Source organism: Felis catus, chromosome X (assembly GCF_018350175.1).
Source record: "Felis catus isolate Fca126 chromosome X, F.catus_Fca126_mat1.0, whole genome shotgun sequence".
Classification (NCBI taxonomy): Eukaryota; Metazoa; Chordata; class Mammalia; order Carnivora; family Felidae; genus Felis; species Felis catus.
This window is the reverse complement of record NC_058386.1, coordinates 81,876,570-81,893,147: the sequence shown is the minus strand read 5'-3', so window position 1 is coordinate 81,893,147 and position 16,578 is coordinate 81,876,570.

Sequence of the window (16,578 nt, the reverse complement as noted above, 5' to 3'; positions counted from 1 at the left end):
TGCCAAGACAACTCAGAAGGGAGCACAAGGAATGATTTGTAGAGTAGGGAGTACTGTGGATTTAGCACTTGTGTTATTGGGGGTGTCCATGGCCAAGATGGGGAGGGTTCCTTAGATGGGGTTTTTCCAGCAGCTTGTGGGTAGGATTCCTGCTGGAGTCCTGAACACAGCAAGAATCATGACCCTTCAATGCCCTTTGATATTCTTGTCTGTCTCTTTTCTCATCTCATCCCACCCCCTCATTGGAGGTCCTGCCTCATTACACTGGGTGCTGCTAGAGAGAAACAGGTTTCTCTGTATCCCATACAGCTGGAATAGCCCGGTACTGACTCACTGCTCTCAATTGCCCCTGTGGGAGAGGTGGCCACCAGCTATGTCAGCTCTGTACTCACCTTGAGGGAGAGGCAGCACTGGCAAAGTTCCTCTTTGCCTCTCCATAGTTTGTGTGTGTGTGTGTGTGTGTGTGTGTGTTACTCCATCAGAGTACTGGAATATCTCACTGGGAAGGCTTCTATAAAGTGTCTCTTATTCATAGGTGTCTACCCCAAACCAGAACTCCTCATATTTTTCCCAACCATGGCGGAGAGTGGTTAGGGCCAGTTCACTCAGTTCTGTTGGCTACACAGCCAGTACAGAGGTCTGCCTGCTTCTTTTCTGATGCACTTGGTAGGCAAGACTCCTCCTAGATCCCTTGGAGTGTGATGTTGGATCTCACAACGCTCACAGAAGTACTGTTGCTCAAGGGTGGATGCCATTTTTTGTGGACAAAAAGGACAAAATGAGGGAAGTCTTACACCCCCATAATGCTAATTGCACTAGCCAGATTAATTTTATATACAGATATTAAATCACTCAGGATTTTGATAAGATTACATATAGGAACTCTGAGTAAGGGAAGCTTGTAGATGATGGCAGCATAGGAACCCAGAATAACCCAGAAAACCACCAGAAGACTAGCAGAATGGACTCTCTGGAGCCAAATGTAGACAAAAGGCCCATGGAAGAGGGTAGGAAGGGCAGAGAGGCGGTGCACGCTACACAGACTGGCGGGAGGGAGCCAGGGCAGTGGAGGGGCAGCCAACCCGCCTGGCAAGGGACAGCTCCTGAGTCTGATTTGCAAAAGCAGAGGGGCCGGACGTAGTATGTTCTCACAGCCAGCGGGACTTAACATCTGGAATGTTATAAGTCAACAGCTCTGCTCAGAGAGTGGGAAGGCTAGAGGACAATGGGAAGGAGAGTGGTTGAGTCCCTGAGGACAGAGCTCAGCTTGGCGGGGAACACAGGCTCTGGCCAGCGCCATCTCTCCCAACCCCAGCCAAAATCCCAAAGGGAACCAGTTCCTGTCAGGGAACTTGCTTGCACTGCACAAACACCTAACGCTGTGCTTCTGTGGATCCATACCACTGACGGGTCTGCCTCCCTCCTGGTGCCGCAGGGCCCCTCCTGAAGTGGACCACTGAAGGCAAAGTGAGCTAAGTCTGCCCCTACTGCCCCTGTGCACCTTGCAGAACCACCCCAGCTAATAAGCCAGATCCAACAGAAGCAGCACCACAAGCCTGGCAGTGTGCAAGTAGCCCAGACAGGGGCCATACAACTCCACAGTGAGTCCTGCCCCTGGGGGAGGGGAAGATAAGGTACACACCAGTCTGACTATGGCCCCAACGGTGGGCTGGGGGAAGACATCAGGTCTGGCTGCGGCCCCGTTCAACAATGCAAGTTACTCCAGACAACACAGAGGAAGAGCCCTGCAGTTCTGTGCTACTCCAGGCACTATCCAAAATGATGAAATGGAAGAATTCTACTCAAAAGAAACTGCAGGAAGTAGCGACAGCTAATGAACTGATCAAAAATGATTTGAGCAAAATAACAGAAAATGAATTTAAAATAATAGACATAAAATTAATTGCTGGGCTAGAAAACAGTATACAGGACAGCAGAGAATCTATTGCCACAGAGCTCAAGGGACTAAGAAACAGTCAGGAGGAGCTAAAAATGCTATAAATGAACTGCAAAATAAAATGGAGGAGACCACAGCTCGGGTTGAAGAGGCAGAGGAGAGAAAGGTGAATTATAGGATAAAATTATGGAAAAAGAGGAAGTTGAGAAAAAAAGAGATAAAAAAATCCAGGAGTATGAAGGGAGAATTAGAGAACTAAGTGATGCGATAAAACCCAATAATATATGCGTAATTGGGATTCCAGAGGAGGAAGAGAGAGAAAAGTGCCGAAGGTGTACTTGAAGAAATCATAGCTGGGAACTTCCCTGATCTGGGGAAAGAAACAGGCATTGATATCCAAGAGGCACAGAGAGCTCCCTTCAGACATAACTTGAATCGATCCTCTGCACGACATATCATAGTGAAACTGGCAAAATACAAGGATAAAGAGAAAGTTCTGAAAGCAGCTAGGGAGAAACATGCTCTAACATATAAAGGGAGACCAATAAGACTAGTGACGGATCTATCTACTGAACCTTGGCAGGCCAGAAAGGAAAGGTAGGAAATCTTCAGTGTGATGAACAGAAAAAATATGCAGCCAAGAATCCTTTATCCAGCAAGTCTGTTATTCAGAATAGAAGGAGAGACAAAGGTCTTCCCAAACAAACAAAAACTGAAGGAATTCATCACTACTAAACCAGCCCTACAAGAGATCCTAAGGGGAATCCTGTGAGAGAAATGTTGCAAGGATCACAAAGTACCAGAGACATCACTACAAGCATGAAACCTACAGACATCACAATGACTTTAAACCCACACCTTTCTGTAATAACACTGAATGTAAAGGGGCTAAATGCTCCAACCAAAAGACATAGGGTATCAGAAAGGATAAAAAAAAAAAAAAACCAAGACCCATCTATTTGCTGTCTACAAGAGACTCATTTTACATCTGAGGACACCTTCAGATTGAAAGTGAAGGGATGGAGAAATATCGATCATACTACTGGAAGTCAAAAGAAAGCTGGAGTCACCATACTTATGTCAGACAAACTAGACTTTAAATTAAAAGTGGTAACAAGAAATGAAGAAGGGCATTATATAATAATTACAGGGTCTATCCTTCAGGAAGAGATAGCAATTATAAATTTCTATGCGCCGAATACAGGAGCCCCCAAGTACATAAAACAATTACTCAGAAGCATAAGCAACCTTATGGATAAGAATGTGGTAATTGCAGGGGATTTTAATACTTTACTTACAACAATGGATAGATCATCTAGACACAGAATCAATGAAGAAACAAGGGCCCTGAATGATACATCTGATCAGATGGACTTGACAGATATATTTAGAACTCTGCATCCCAAAGCAACAGAATATACTTTCTTCTCGAGTGCACAAGGAACATTCTCCAAGAGAGATCACAAACTGGGACACAAAACAGCCCTTCATAAGTATACAAGAATTGAGATCATACCATGCACACTTCCAGACTACAATGGTATGAAGCTTGAAATCAACCACAGGAAAAAGTCTAGAAAAGCTCCAAAAGCATGGAGGTTAAAGAGCACCATATTAAATAATGAATGGGCCAACCAGGCAATTAGAAAAGAAATTGAAAAATACATGGAAAGAAATGACAATGAAAAGACAACAATCCAAACGCTTTGGGATGCAGCGAAGGCAGTCCTGAGAGGAAAATACATTGCAATCCAGGCCTATCTCAAGAAACAAGAAAAATCCCAAATACAAAAACCTAACAGCACACGTAAAGGAACTAGAAGCAGACAGCAAAGAGAGCTGAAACACAGCAGAAGAAGAGAAACAATGAGGATCAGAGCAGAAAGAAACAATATAGAATCTAAAAAACCTGTAGAGCAGATCAATGAAACCAAGAGTTGGTTTTCTGAAAAAATAAACAAAATTGATAAACGTCTAGCCAGGCTTCTCAAAAAGAAAAGAGATGACCCAAATAGATACAATCATGAATGATAATGGAATTATTACAACCAGTCCCTCAGAGATACAAGCAATTATCAGAGAATACTATAAAAATTACATGCCAACAAACTGGACAACCTGGAAGAAATGGACAAATTCCTAAACACCCACACACTTCCAAAACTCAAAGAGGAAGAAACAGGAAGCTTGAACAGACCCATAACCAGTGAAGAAATTGAATCGGTTATCAAAAATCTCCCAACAAATAAAGAGTCCAGGACCAGATGGCTTCCCTGGGGAATTCTACCAGACATTTAAAGCAGAGATAATACCTATTCTTCCCAAGTCATTCCAAAAAATAGAAAGGGAAGGAAAACTTCCAGACTCATTCTATGAAGCCAGTATTACTTTGATTCCTAAACCAGACAGAGACCCAGGAAAAAAGAGAACTACAGGCCAATATCCCTGATGAATATGGATGCAAAAATTCTCAATAAGATACTAGAAAATCGAATTCAACAGCATATAAAAAGAATTATTCACCATGATCAAGTGGGATTCATTTTTATGCTGCAGGGCTGATTCAACATTCGCATGTCAATCAATGCAATACATCACATTAATCAAAGAAAAGATAAGAACCATATGATCCTGTCAATCGATGCAGAAAAAGCATTTGACAAAATTCAGCATCCTTTCTTAATAAAAACCCTCGAGAAAATCATCATAGAAAGATCATACGTAAACATCATGAAGGCCGTTTATGAAAAGCCTTCATGATGTTCACAGCTAATATCATCCTAAATGGGGAAAAACTGAGAACGTTTTCCCTGAGAGCTTTTTCCCTGAGATCAGGAACACAACAGGTATATCCACGCTCACCGCTGTTGTTTAACATAGTGTTGGAAGTTCTAGCATCAGCAATCAGACAACAAAAGGAAATCAAAAGCATCAAAATTGGCAAAAATGAAGTCAAGCTTTCACTTTTTGCAGATGACATGATATTATACATGGAAAACCCGATAGACTCCACCAAGAGTCTGCTAGAACTGATACATGAATTCAGCAAAGTCGCAGGATACAAAATCAATGTACAGAAATCAGTTGCATTCTTATACACTAACAATGAAGCAACAGAAAGACAAATAAAGAAACTGATCCCATTCACAATTGCACCAGGAAGCATAAAATACCTAAGAATAAACCTAACCAAAGATGTAAAAGATCTGTATGCTGAAAAATATACAAACTTATGAAGGAAATTGAAGAATATATGAAGAAATGGAAAAATATTCTGTGCCTGTGGATTGGAAGAATAAATATTGTTAACATATCAAAACTACCCAAAGCTATCAACACATTCAATGCAATCCCAATCAAAATTGCACCAGCATTAGTCTCAAAGCTAGAACAAGCAATCCTAACATTTGTATGGAACCACAAAAGGCCCCGAATAGCCAAAATAATTTCGAAGAAGACCAAAGCAGGAGGCATCACAATCCCAGACTTTAGCCTCTACTACAATGCCGTAATCATCAAGACAGCATGGTATTGGCACAAAAAAAAAAAAAAAAACACGTAGACCAATGGAATAGAATAGAAACCCCAGAACTAGACCCACAAAAGTATGGCCTGCTAACATTTGACAAAGCAGGAAAGAATATCCAATGGAAAAAAGACAGTCTCTTTAACAAATGGTGCTGGGAGAACTGGACAGCAACATGCAGAAGGAGGAAACTAGACCACTTTTGTACAGCATTCACAAAAACAAACTCAAACAAATTCAGATAAAGGACCTGAATGTGAGACAGGAAACCATAAAAACCCTAGAGGAGAAAGCAGGAATAAACCTCTCTGACCTCAGGAGCAGCAATTTCTTACTTGACACATCCCCAAAGGCAAGGGAATTAAAAGCAAAAATGAAATATTGGGACCTCATGAAGATAAAAAGCTTCTGCACAGCAAAGGAAACAAGCAACAAAACTAAAAGACAACTGACAGAATGGTAAAAGGTATTTGCAAATGACATATCAGACAAAGGGCTAGTATCCAAAATCTATAAAGACCTCACCAAACTCCACACCCAAAAAAAAACTAATCCAGTGAATTAATGGGTAGAAGACATCAATAGACACTTCTCTAAAGAAGACATCCAGATGGCCATCCTCATCAGGGAAATAAAAATCAAAACCACACCCAGATATCACCTCACACCAGTCAGAGTGGGTAAAATGAACAAATCAGGAAACTATAGATACTGGTGAGGATGTGGAGAAATGGGAAATCTCTTCCACTGTTGGTGTGAATACAAACTGGTGCAGCCGCTCTGGAAAACAGTGTGGAGGTTCCTCAAAAAATTAAAAATAGTTCTACCATATGACCCAGCAATAGCACTGCTAGGAATTTACCCAAGGGATACAGGAGTGCTGATGCATAGGGCCACTTGTACCCCAGTGTTTATAACAGCTACTTTCAACAATAGCCAAATTATGGAAAGAGCCTAAACGTCCATCAACTGATGAATAGATAAAGAAATTGTGGTTTATATACACAATGGAATACTATGTGGGAATGAGAAAGAATGAAATATGGCCTTTTGTAGCAACGTGGATGGAATTGGAGAGTGTTATGCTAAGTGAAATAAGTCACAGAGAGAAAGACAGATACCATATGTTTTCACTCTTATGTGGATACTGAGAAAGCAGAAGCCCATGGGGGAGGGGAAGGAAAAAAAGAGGTTAGAGTGGGAGAGAGCCAAAACATAAGAGACTCTTAAAAACCTAGAACAAACTGAGGGTTGATGGGGTGTGGGAGGGAGGAGAGGGTGGGTGGTGGGTATTGAGGAGGGCACCTTTTGGGATGAGTACTGGGTGTTGTATGGAAACCAATTTGACAATAAATTTCATTAAAAAATAAAAATGTGTAAGCTGGAAAAAGAAACTGAGTAAGAAGTAAAATATCTGACAAAGATGAATATGTTGGTTTTATTTCCTTTCCTTTTTCTTCCCTCCCTCCCTCCTTCCTTACTTCCTCCCTTTGTTCCCTTTCTCTCTCTTTATTTGAGGTATAATTGACATATAAGATTATATTAGTTTCAGCTGTATAACATAATGATTTAATATTTGTATATATTGTGAAATGATTATGACAATAAGCGTAGGTAAAATCCATCACCAAACATAGTTACAATGTTTTTGTGGTTGTTGTTGTTGAGAATTTTAAAACCTATTCTCTTAACAACTTTCAAGTATGCAATGCAGCATTATTAACTATAGTCACTATGCTGTACATTTCATCCCCATGACTTATTTTATAACTGGAAATTTGTCACTTTTGATTCTCATCATCCATATTACCCATCCCCCGACCACTGGCCTCTGGCAATCACCAATTTGTTCTCTATATCTATAAGCTCAGATTTTTTTCTAGATCCATATATAAGTGTGATCATATGGTACTTGTCTTTCTCTTTCTGTTTTATTTCACTTACTATAATGCCTACACAGTCCATCTATTTTTTCCCAGATGATGGCAAGTTTTTATTCTTTTTATGGCTGAATAATATTCCATTGGGTATATGTGTGTGTGTATAATCACATACATATAAAATATACATTTATAAATGTGCATTCATATATGCATATATGGTATACTTTTAAATATATAAATTTATTTATTTATTTATTTATTTATATTTTTCAATATATGAAATTTATTGTCAAATTGGTTTCCATACAACACCCAGTGCTCATCCCAAAATGTGCCCTCCTCAATACCCATCACCCACCCTCCTCTCCCTCCCATGCCCCATCAAGCCTCAGTTTGTTCTCAGTTTTTAAGAGTCTCTTATGCTTTGGCTCTCTCCTACTCTAACCTCTTTTTTTTTTCCTTCCCCTCCCCCATGGGTTTCTGTTAAGTTTCTCAGAATCCACATAAGAGTGAAAACATATGGTGTCTGTCTTTCTCTGTATGGCTTATTTCACTTAGCATCACACTCTCCAGTTCCATCCACGTTGCTACAAAGGGCCATATTTCGTTCTTTCTCATTGCCTTGTAGTACTCCATTGTGTATATAAACCACAATTTCTTTATCCATTCATCAGTTGATGGACATTTAGGCTCTTTCCATAATTTGGCTATTGTTAAGAGTGCTGCTATAAACATCGGGGTACAAGTGCCCCTATGCATCAGTACTCCTGTATCCCTTGGGTAAATTCCTAGCAGTGCTATTGCTGGGTCATAGGGTAGGTCTATTTTTAATTTTCTGAGGAACCTGCACACTGCTTTCCAGAGCGGCTGCACCAATTTGCATTCCCACCAACAGTGCAAGAGGGTTCCCGTTTCTCCACATCCTCTCCAGCATCTATAGTCTCCTGATTTGTTCATTTTGGCCACTCTGACTGGCGTGAGGTGATATCTGACTGTGGTTTTGATTTGTATTTCCCTGATAAGGAGGGATGTTGAGCATCTTTTCATGTGCCTGTTGGCCATCTGGATGTCTTCTTTAGAGAAGTGTCTATTCATGTTTTCTGCCCATTTCTTCACTGGGTTATTTGTTTTACGGGTGTGGAGTTTGGTGAGCTCTTTATAGATTTTGGATACTAGCCCTTTGTCCGATATGTCATTTGCAAATATCTTTTCCCATTCCGTTGGTTGCCTTTTAGTTTTGGTGGTTGTTTCCTTTGCTGTGCAGAAGCTTTTTATCTTCATAAGGTCCCAGTAATTCACTTTTGCTTTTAATTCCCTTGCCTTTGGGGATGTGTCGAGTAAGAGATTGCTACGGCTGAGGTCAGAGAGGTCTTTTCCTGCTTTTTCCTCTAGGGTTTGGATGGTTTCCTGTCTCACATTCAGGTCCTTTATCCATTTTGAGTTTATTTTTGTGAATGGTGTGATAAAGTGGTCTAGTTTCAACCTTCTGCATGTTGCTGTCCAGTTCTCCCAGCACGATTTGTTAAAGAGACTGTCTTTTTTCCATTGGGTGTTCTTTCCTGCTTTGTCAAAGATGAGTTGGCCATACGTTTGTGGGTCTAGTTCTGGGGTTTCTATTCTATTCCATTGGTCTCTGTGTCTGTTTTTGTGCCAATACCATGCTGTCTTGTTGATGACAGCTTTGTAGTGGAGGCTAAAGTCTGGGATTGTGATGCCTCCTGCTTTGGTCTTCTTCTTCAGAATTCCTTTGGCTATTCGGGGCCTTTTGTGGTTCCATATGAATTTTAGGATTGCTTGTTCTAGTTTCGAGAAGAATGCTGGTGAAATTTTGATTGGGATTGCATTGAATGTGTAGATAGCTTTGGGTAGTATTGACATTTTGACAATATTTATTCTTCCAATCCATGAGCAGGGAATGTCTTTCCATTTCTTTAAATCTTCTTCAATTACCTTCATAAGCTTTGTATAGATTTCAGCATACAGATCTTTTATATCTTTGGTTAGATTTATTCCTACGTATTTTATGCTTCCTGGTGCAATTGTGAATGGGATCAGTTTCTTTATTTGTCTTTCTGTTGCTTCATTATTAGTGTATAAGAATGCAACCAATTTCTGTACATTGATTTTGTATCCTGCAACTTTGCTGAATTCATGTATCAGTTCTAGCAGACTTTTGGTGGAGTCTATCGGATTTTCCATGTATAGTATCATGTCATTTGCCAAAAGCGAAAGCTTGACTTCCTCTTTGCCAATTTTCATGCATTTGATTTCCTTTTGTTGTCTGAGGGCTGATGCTAGAACTTCCAACACTATGTTAAACAACAGCAGTGCGAGTGGGCATCCCTGTCGTGTTCCTGATCTCAGGGAAAAAGCACTCAGTTTTTCCCCATTGAAGATGATGTTAGCTGTGGGCTTTTCATAAATGGCTTTTATGATCTTTAAGTATGTTCCTTCTATCCCGACTTTCTCAAGGGTTTTTATTAAGAAAAGGTGCTGAATTTTGTCAAAGGCCTTTTCTGCATTGATTGACAGGATCATATAATTCTTATCTTTTCTTTTATTAATGTGATGTATCACGTTGAATCATTTGCGAATGTTGAACCAGCCCTGCATCCCAGGAATGAATCCCACTTGATCATGGTGAATCATTCCTTTTATATGCTGTTGAATTCGATTTGCTAGTATCTTATTGAGAATTTTTGCATCCTTATGCATCAGGGATATTGGCCTGTAGTTCTCTTTTTTTACTGGGTCTCTGTCTGGTTTAGGAATCAAAGTAATACTGACTTCATAGAATGAGTCTGGAAGTTTTCCTTCCCTTTCTATTTCTTGGAATAGCTTGAGAAGGATAGGTATTATCTCTGCTTTAAACGTCTGGTAGAACTCCCCTGGGAAGCCATCTGGTCCTGGACTCTTATTTGTTGGGAGATTTTTGATAACCGATTCAATTTCTTCGCTGGTTATGGGTCTGTTCAAGCTTTCTGTTTCCTCCTGATTGAGTTTTGGAGGCGTGTGGGTGTTTAGGAATTTGTCCATTTCTTCCAGGTTGTCCAATTTGTTGGCATATAATTTTTCATAGTATTCCCTGATAATTGTTTGTATCTCTGAGGGATTGGTTTTAATAATTCCATTTTCATTCATGATTGTATCTATTTGGGTCATCTCCCTTTTCTTTTTGAGAAGCCTGGCTAGAGGTTTGTCAATTTTGTTTATTTTTTCAAAAAACCAACTCTTGGTTTCGTTGATCTGCTCTACAGTTTTTTTAGATTCTATATTGTTTATTTCTGCTCTGATCTTTATTATTTCTCTTCTTCTGCTGGGTTTAGGCTGCCTTTGCTGTTCTGCTTCTATTTCCTTTACGTGTGCTGTTAGATTTTGTATTTGGGATTTTTCTTTTTTCTTGAGATAGGCCTGGATGGCAATGTTATTTTCCTCTCAGGACTGCCTTCGCTGCATCCCAAAGATTTTGGATTGTTGTATTTTCATTTTCGTTTGTTTCCATATATTTTTAAATTTCTTCTCTAATTGCCTGGTTGACCCACTCATTCTTTAGTAGGGTGTTCTTTAACCTCCATGCTTTTGGAGGTTTTCCAGACTTTTTCCTGTGGTTGATTTCAAGCTTCATAGCATTGTGGTCTGAAAGTATGCATGGTATGATTTCAATTCTTGTATACTTATGAAGGGCTGTTTTGTGACCCAGTATATGATCTATCTTGGAGAATGTTCCATGTGCACTCGAGAAGAAAGTATATTCTGTTGCTTTGGGATGCAGAGTTCTAAATATATGTGTCAAGTCCATCTGATCCAATGTCTCATTCAGGGCCCTTGTTTCTTTATTGACCGTGTGTCTAGATGATCTATCCATTTCTGTAAATGGAGTGTTAAAGTCCCCTGCAATTACCACATTCTTATCAATAAGGTTGCTTATGTTTATGAGTAATTGTTTTATATATTTGGGGGCTCCCATATTCGATGCATAGACATTTATAACCATTAGCTCTTCCTGATGGATAGACCCTGTAATTATTATATAATGCCCTTCTTCATCTCTTGTTACAGCCTTTAATTTAAAGTCTAGTTTGTCTGATGTATATAAATATATTTATAAATCCAATATACATATAATATCTGTATTTATATCTCTATCTATAATCACAATTCCTTTGTCCATTCATCCATCAGTGGACACTTAGGTTGTTTCCTTGTCTTGGCTACTGGAAATAATGCTTAAATAAATATATGGGTGCATATCTTTTCTTGAATTAATGTTTTTCATTCATTGTCATTGGACAAATACCCAGAAATGCAAATGCTGGAGTATATGGTAGTTCTAGTTTAAATTTTCTCAGAAACCTCCATAATGTTTTCCATAATAATTGGTTGCACCTATTTCCATTCCCACCAGCATTGCATAAGGGTTCCCTTTTCTCCACATCCTCTCAAACACTTGTTATTTCTTCTCTTTCTGATAATAACCATTCTAATAGCTGTGAGGTGATATCTCACTGTGGTTTTGCTTTGCATTTCCCTGATAATTAGTGGTGTCGAGCATCCATTCATATGCCTAGTAGCCATCTGTATGTCTACTTTGGAAAATTGTTTATTCAGATCCTCTGCTCATTTTTTAATTGTTTTGTTTTTTTGTTTGTTTGTTGTTGTTTTTGTTGTTGCTATTGAGTTGTGTGAGTTGTTTATATTGTTTGGATGTTAGCCAGTTATATATAATTTGCAAATGTTTTCTCGCATTCCCTCGGTGAGAAATGCAAGTGTTTTCACTTTGTTGAGTGTTTCTTTCGCTGCACAGAAGCTTTTTAGTTTGATGTAGCCGGCTTGTTTATTTTTTACTTTTGTTGCCTTTGCTTCTGGTGTCAAATAAAAAAAAAAATCATGACCAAGATTGATGTCAAGGAGCTTACTGCCTATGTTTTCTTCTAGGGTTTTATGGCTTTAGGCTCCATATTCCAGTCTGTATACCATCATCAGTCTATTTTTTTGTATGGTAGAATAGGGTGGTCCAGTGTCATGCTTTCATATATGACTGGCCAGTTTTCCCAACATCATTTATCAAAGAGCCTTTCCTTTTCCCACTGTATGTTCTTGTCTCCTTTGTCATGAATTAACCATATATGCATGGGTTTATTTCTGGGGCTCTATTCTGTTGCACTGATCTATGTGTCAGTTTTTATGCCAACACCATACTGTTCTGATTATTAGAGCTTTGTAGTATTGTAGCTTTGAAATCAGGACAGATGCTTTCTCCAATTTTGTTCTTCTTTCTCAAGATTACTTTGGCTATTAAGGGTCTTTCATGGTTCCATACAAACTTTAGGATGATTTGTTTTATTTCCTTGAAAAAAGAAAACGCCATTGGAATTTTGACAAGGATTGCATAGTATCTGTATGTTGCTTTGGATAGTATGGACATTAAAACAGTATGAATTCTCCCAATCCATGAGCACAGAATATCTTTTCATTTATTTGTGACTTCAACAATTTCTTTCATCAGTGTGTTATAGTTTTTGGTGTACAGATCTTTCACCTCCTTGGTTAAATTTACTTGTAAGTGCTGTGGTCTTTTGGATGCAATTGTAAATAGGATTGTCTTCTTAATTTCTCTTTCTCATGGTTTTTTATGAGTGTATATAAATAGTATTTGCATACTGATTTAGTGTCCTGCAACTATACTGAATTTGTTTATAAATTCTAACAGTTTTTTTTTAGTGAAATCTCTCATTTGTTTTTTTTTTTTTTTTTTACATAAAATATCACGGAATCTGCAAATAGTGACATTCTTGTTTATTCCTTTCCAGTTTGGTTACTTTTCATTTCTTCTCCTTGTCTAATTGATCTGGCCAGGACCTCCAATACTAAGTTGAATAAAAGTGGCACGAGTGGGCATTTTTGTCTTATTCCTGATCTTAGAGGAAAAGCTACCTAATTTTCACCATTGACTATAATGTGAGCGGTGGACTTGTCAAATATGGCCTTTATTATGTTAAGGTACATCCCCTGTATAACCACTTTGTTGAGAGTTTAGATAGGTGGGTGATGGATTTTGTCCATTGTTTTTCTGTATCTATTTTGATGTTTCTATGACTTTTATCTTTCATTATGTTAATGTCGTGTATCATATTGTGTGATTTGTGGACATTGAGTCATCCTTGCATCACTGGAATAAATCCCATTTGATGATGGTGTATGATCATTTTAATAGATTCGGTTTGTTAATATTTTGTTGACAATTTTTGCATCTATGTTCACCAGAGATACTGGCCTATAGTTGTTTGTTTGTTTGTTTGTTTGTTTGTTTTGTAAGGTCTTTCTCTGGTTTTGTTATCAAAATAATGCTTGCCTTGTAAAATGAACTGGAAGTGTTGTCTCCTTTTTAATTATTGCTAATATTAATATTAATATTAATATTTTGGTAGAATTTCAGAAATATTGGTATTCTTTTTTTAAAGTTTTAATTTAAATTCCAGTTAGTTCACAGACAGTGTATTATTATTTTCGGGTGTAGAATTTAGTGATTCAACACTTACACATACAATACCCAGTGCTCATCACAACAAGTGCACTCCTTAATCCTCATTGCCTATTTGAACCATCCCCCACCCACCTCCCCTCTGGTATTCATCAGTTTGTTCTCTATAGTTAAGAGTCTGTTTCTTGGTTTGCCTCCCTCTTTCTGTCCCTATGATAGTGTCTGTTTTGTTTCTTAATTCCACATATAAGTGAAATCATATGGTATTTGTCTTTCTCTGACTGACTTATTTCACTTAGGGTAATATTCTCCAGCTCCATCCATGTCATTGCGAATGGCAAGAATTCATTCTTTTTTATGGCTGAGCAATATTCCATTGTTCTTTATCCATTCACCAGTCGTTGGGCACTTGGACTGTTTGCATAATTTGGTTATTGTAGATAATACTGCCATAAACATCGGGGTATGTGTATCCTTTGAATTAATATTTCTGTATTCTTTGGGTAGTGCAATTGCTGTATCATAGGGTCCTTCTATTTTTAACTATTGGAGGAACCTCCATACTGTCTTTTACACTGGCTGCATCAGTTGGCATTCCCACCAACAGTGGAAGAGGGTTGCCCTGTCTCCAGATCCTCACCAAAACCTGTTGTTTCTTGTATTGTTGATTTTAGCCCTTCTGACAGGTATGACATATCTGGCTGTAGTGTTGATTTACATTTCCCTTATGATCAGTGATGTGGAGCATATTTTTATGTGCCTGTTGGCCATATGGATGTCTTCTTTGGCAAAATGTCTGTTTATGTCTCCTGCCCATTTTTGATTTGCATTATTTGTGGGGGTTTTTGGGTATTGAGTTGTATAAAAGTTATTTATATATTTTGGATACTAACTGTTTATCACCTATGTCATTTGCAAATAGCTTCTCCCATTCCAGAGGTTGCATTTTAGTTTTGTTCATTGTTTCCTTTGCAGTGCAGAAGCTTGTTATTTTGATCAAGTCCCAACGGTATATTTTTGCTTTTGTTTCCCTTGCTTCAGGAGACATATCTAGTAAGAAGTTGCTATGGTCGGTGTCAAAGGGGTTACTGCCTGTGCTCCTTCTATGATTTTCATGGATTCAGGCCTCACACTTAAGTTTTTCATCAATTTTGAGTTCACTTTTGTGTATGGTATAAGATAGTGGTCCAGTTTCATTCTTTGGCATGTTGTGGTCCAGTTTTCCCAATGCCATCTGTTGCAGTGACTGTCTTTTTCCCATTCGATATTCTTTCCTGTTTTGTCAAAGATTAATTGACCATATAGTTGTGTCTTCATTTCTGGGTTTTCTATTCTGTTTTATTGATCTATGTGTCTGTTTTGGTACAAGTACCGTACTGTTTTGATCACTACAGCTTTCTAATATAACTTAAAATCTGGAAATGTGATGCCTCCAGCTTTGCTTTCCTTTTTCAAGGTTGCTTTGGCTCTTTGGGGTCCTTGGTGGTTCTGTACAGATTTTAGGATTATTTGTTCTAGCTCTGTGAAAAATGCTGTTGGTATTTTGATAAATATTGCATTAAATGTGTAGATTGTTCTGGGTAGTGTAGACATTTTAACAATATTTATTCTTCTGGTCCATGAGCATGGAATGTTTTTCCATTCCTTTGTTTCCTCTTCAATTTCTTTTATCAGTGTTTTATAGTTTTCAAGAGGTCTTTCACCTGTTTGGTTAGGTTTATTCCTAGGTATTTTATGGTTTTGGTGCAATTGTAAATGGGATCGATTCCTTAATTTCTCTTTCTGCTGCTTCATTATTGGTGTATAGAATTGAAAAAGATTTCTGTATGCTGATTTTTGTATCCTGCAACTTTACTGAATTTGTGTATTAGGTTTTGCAATTTTTTGGTGGAGGCTTTTGGGTTTTCTATATAGCGTATCATGTCATCTGCAAATAGTGAAAGTTTTATTTCTTCCTTGCTGATTTGGATGCCTTTTTATTCCTTTTTGTTGTCTGATTGGTGTGGCTAAGACTTGTAGTGCTATGTTAAATAACATTGGTGAAAGCAGACATCCCTGTGCTGTTCCTGAACATAGAGGAAAAACGCTCAGTTGTTCACCATTGAGGATGATGCTGTGAGTTTTCCATATATGGCCTTTATTATGTTGAGGTATGTTCCCTCTGAACCTACTTTGTTGGGGGTTTTTATCATGATTGGATGTTGTACTTTGTCAAATGCTTTTTCTGCATCTCTTGACCTGATCCAATGGCTCTTATCCTTTCTTATATTAATGTGGTGCATCGCATTCATTGATTTGGGAATCTTGCACCACTCTTGCAAACCAGAAATAAATTCCACTTGATCGTGGTGAACCCAACGAATGGGTTAATTTTGCTGGTATTTTATTGAGGATTTTTGCTTCGATGTTCATCATGGATATTGGCCTGTCATATTCTCTCTCTCTCTCTCTCTCTCTCTGTCTTCCTTAGTGGTGTCTATATGGTTTTTGTATCAGAGTAATCCTGGACTTATAGAATTTATTTTGGAGTTTTCCTTCCTTTCTTTGGAATAGTTTGAAAGTAGTAGGTATGATCTTTTTAATTGTTTGGTAGAATTCATCTGTGAAGTCATCTGGCCATGGACTTGTGTTTGTTGGGAAATTTTTGATTACTGATGAAATTTCTTTTCTGGTTATTGGTCTATTCAGGTTCTCTTTCTTCCTGTTTCAGTTTTGGTGGTTTAAATGCTTCTAAGTTGTCCAATTTGTTGGAATATATTTTTTCCTAATGTTCTCTGATTTGTATTTCTGT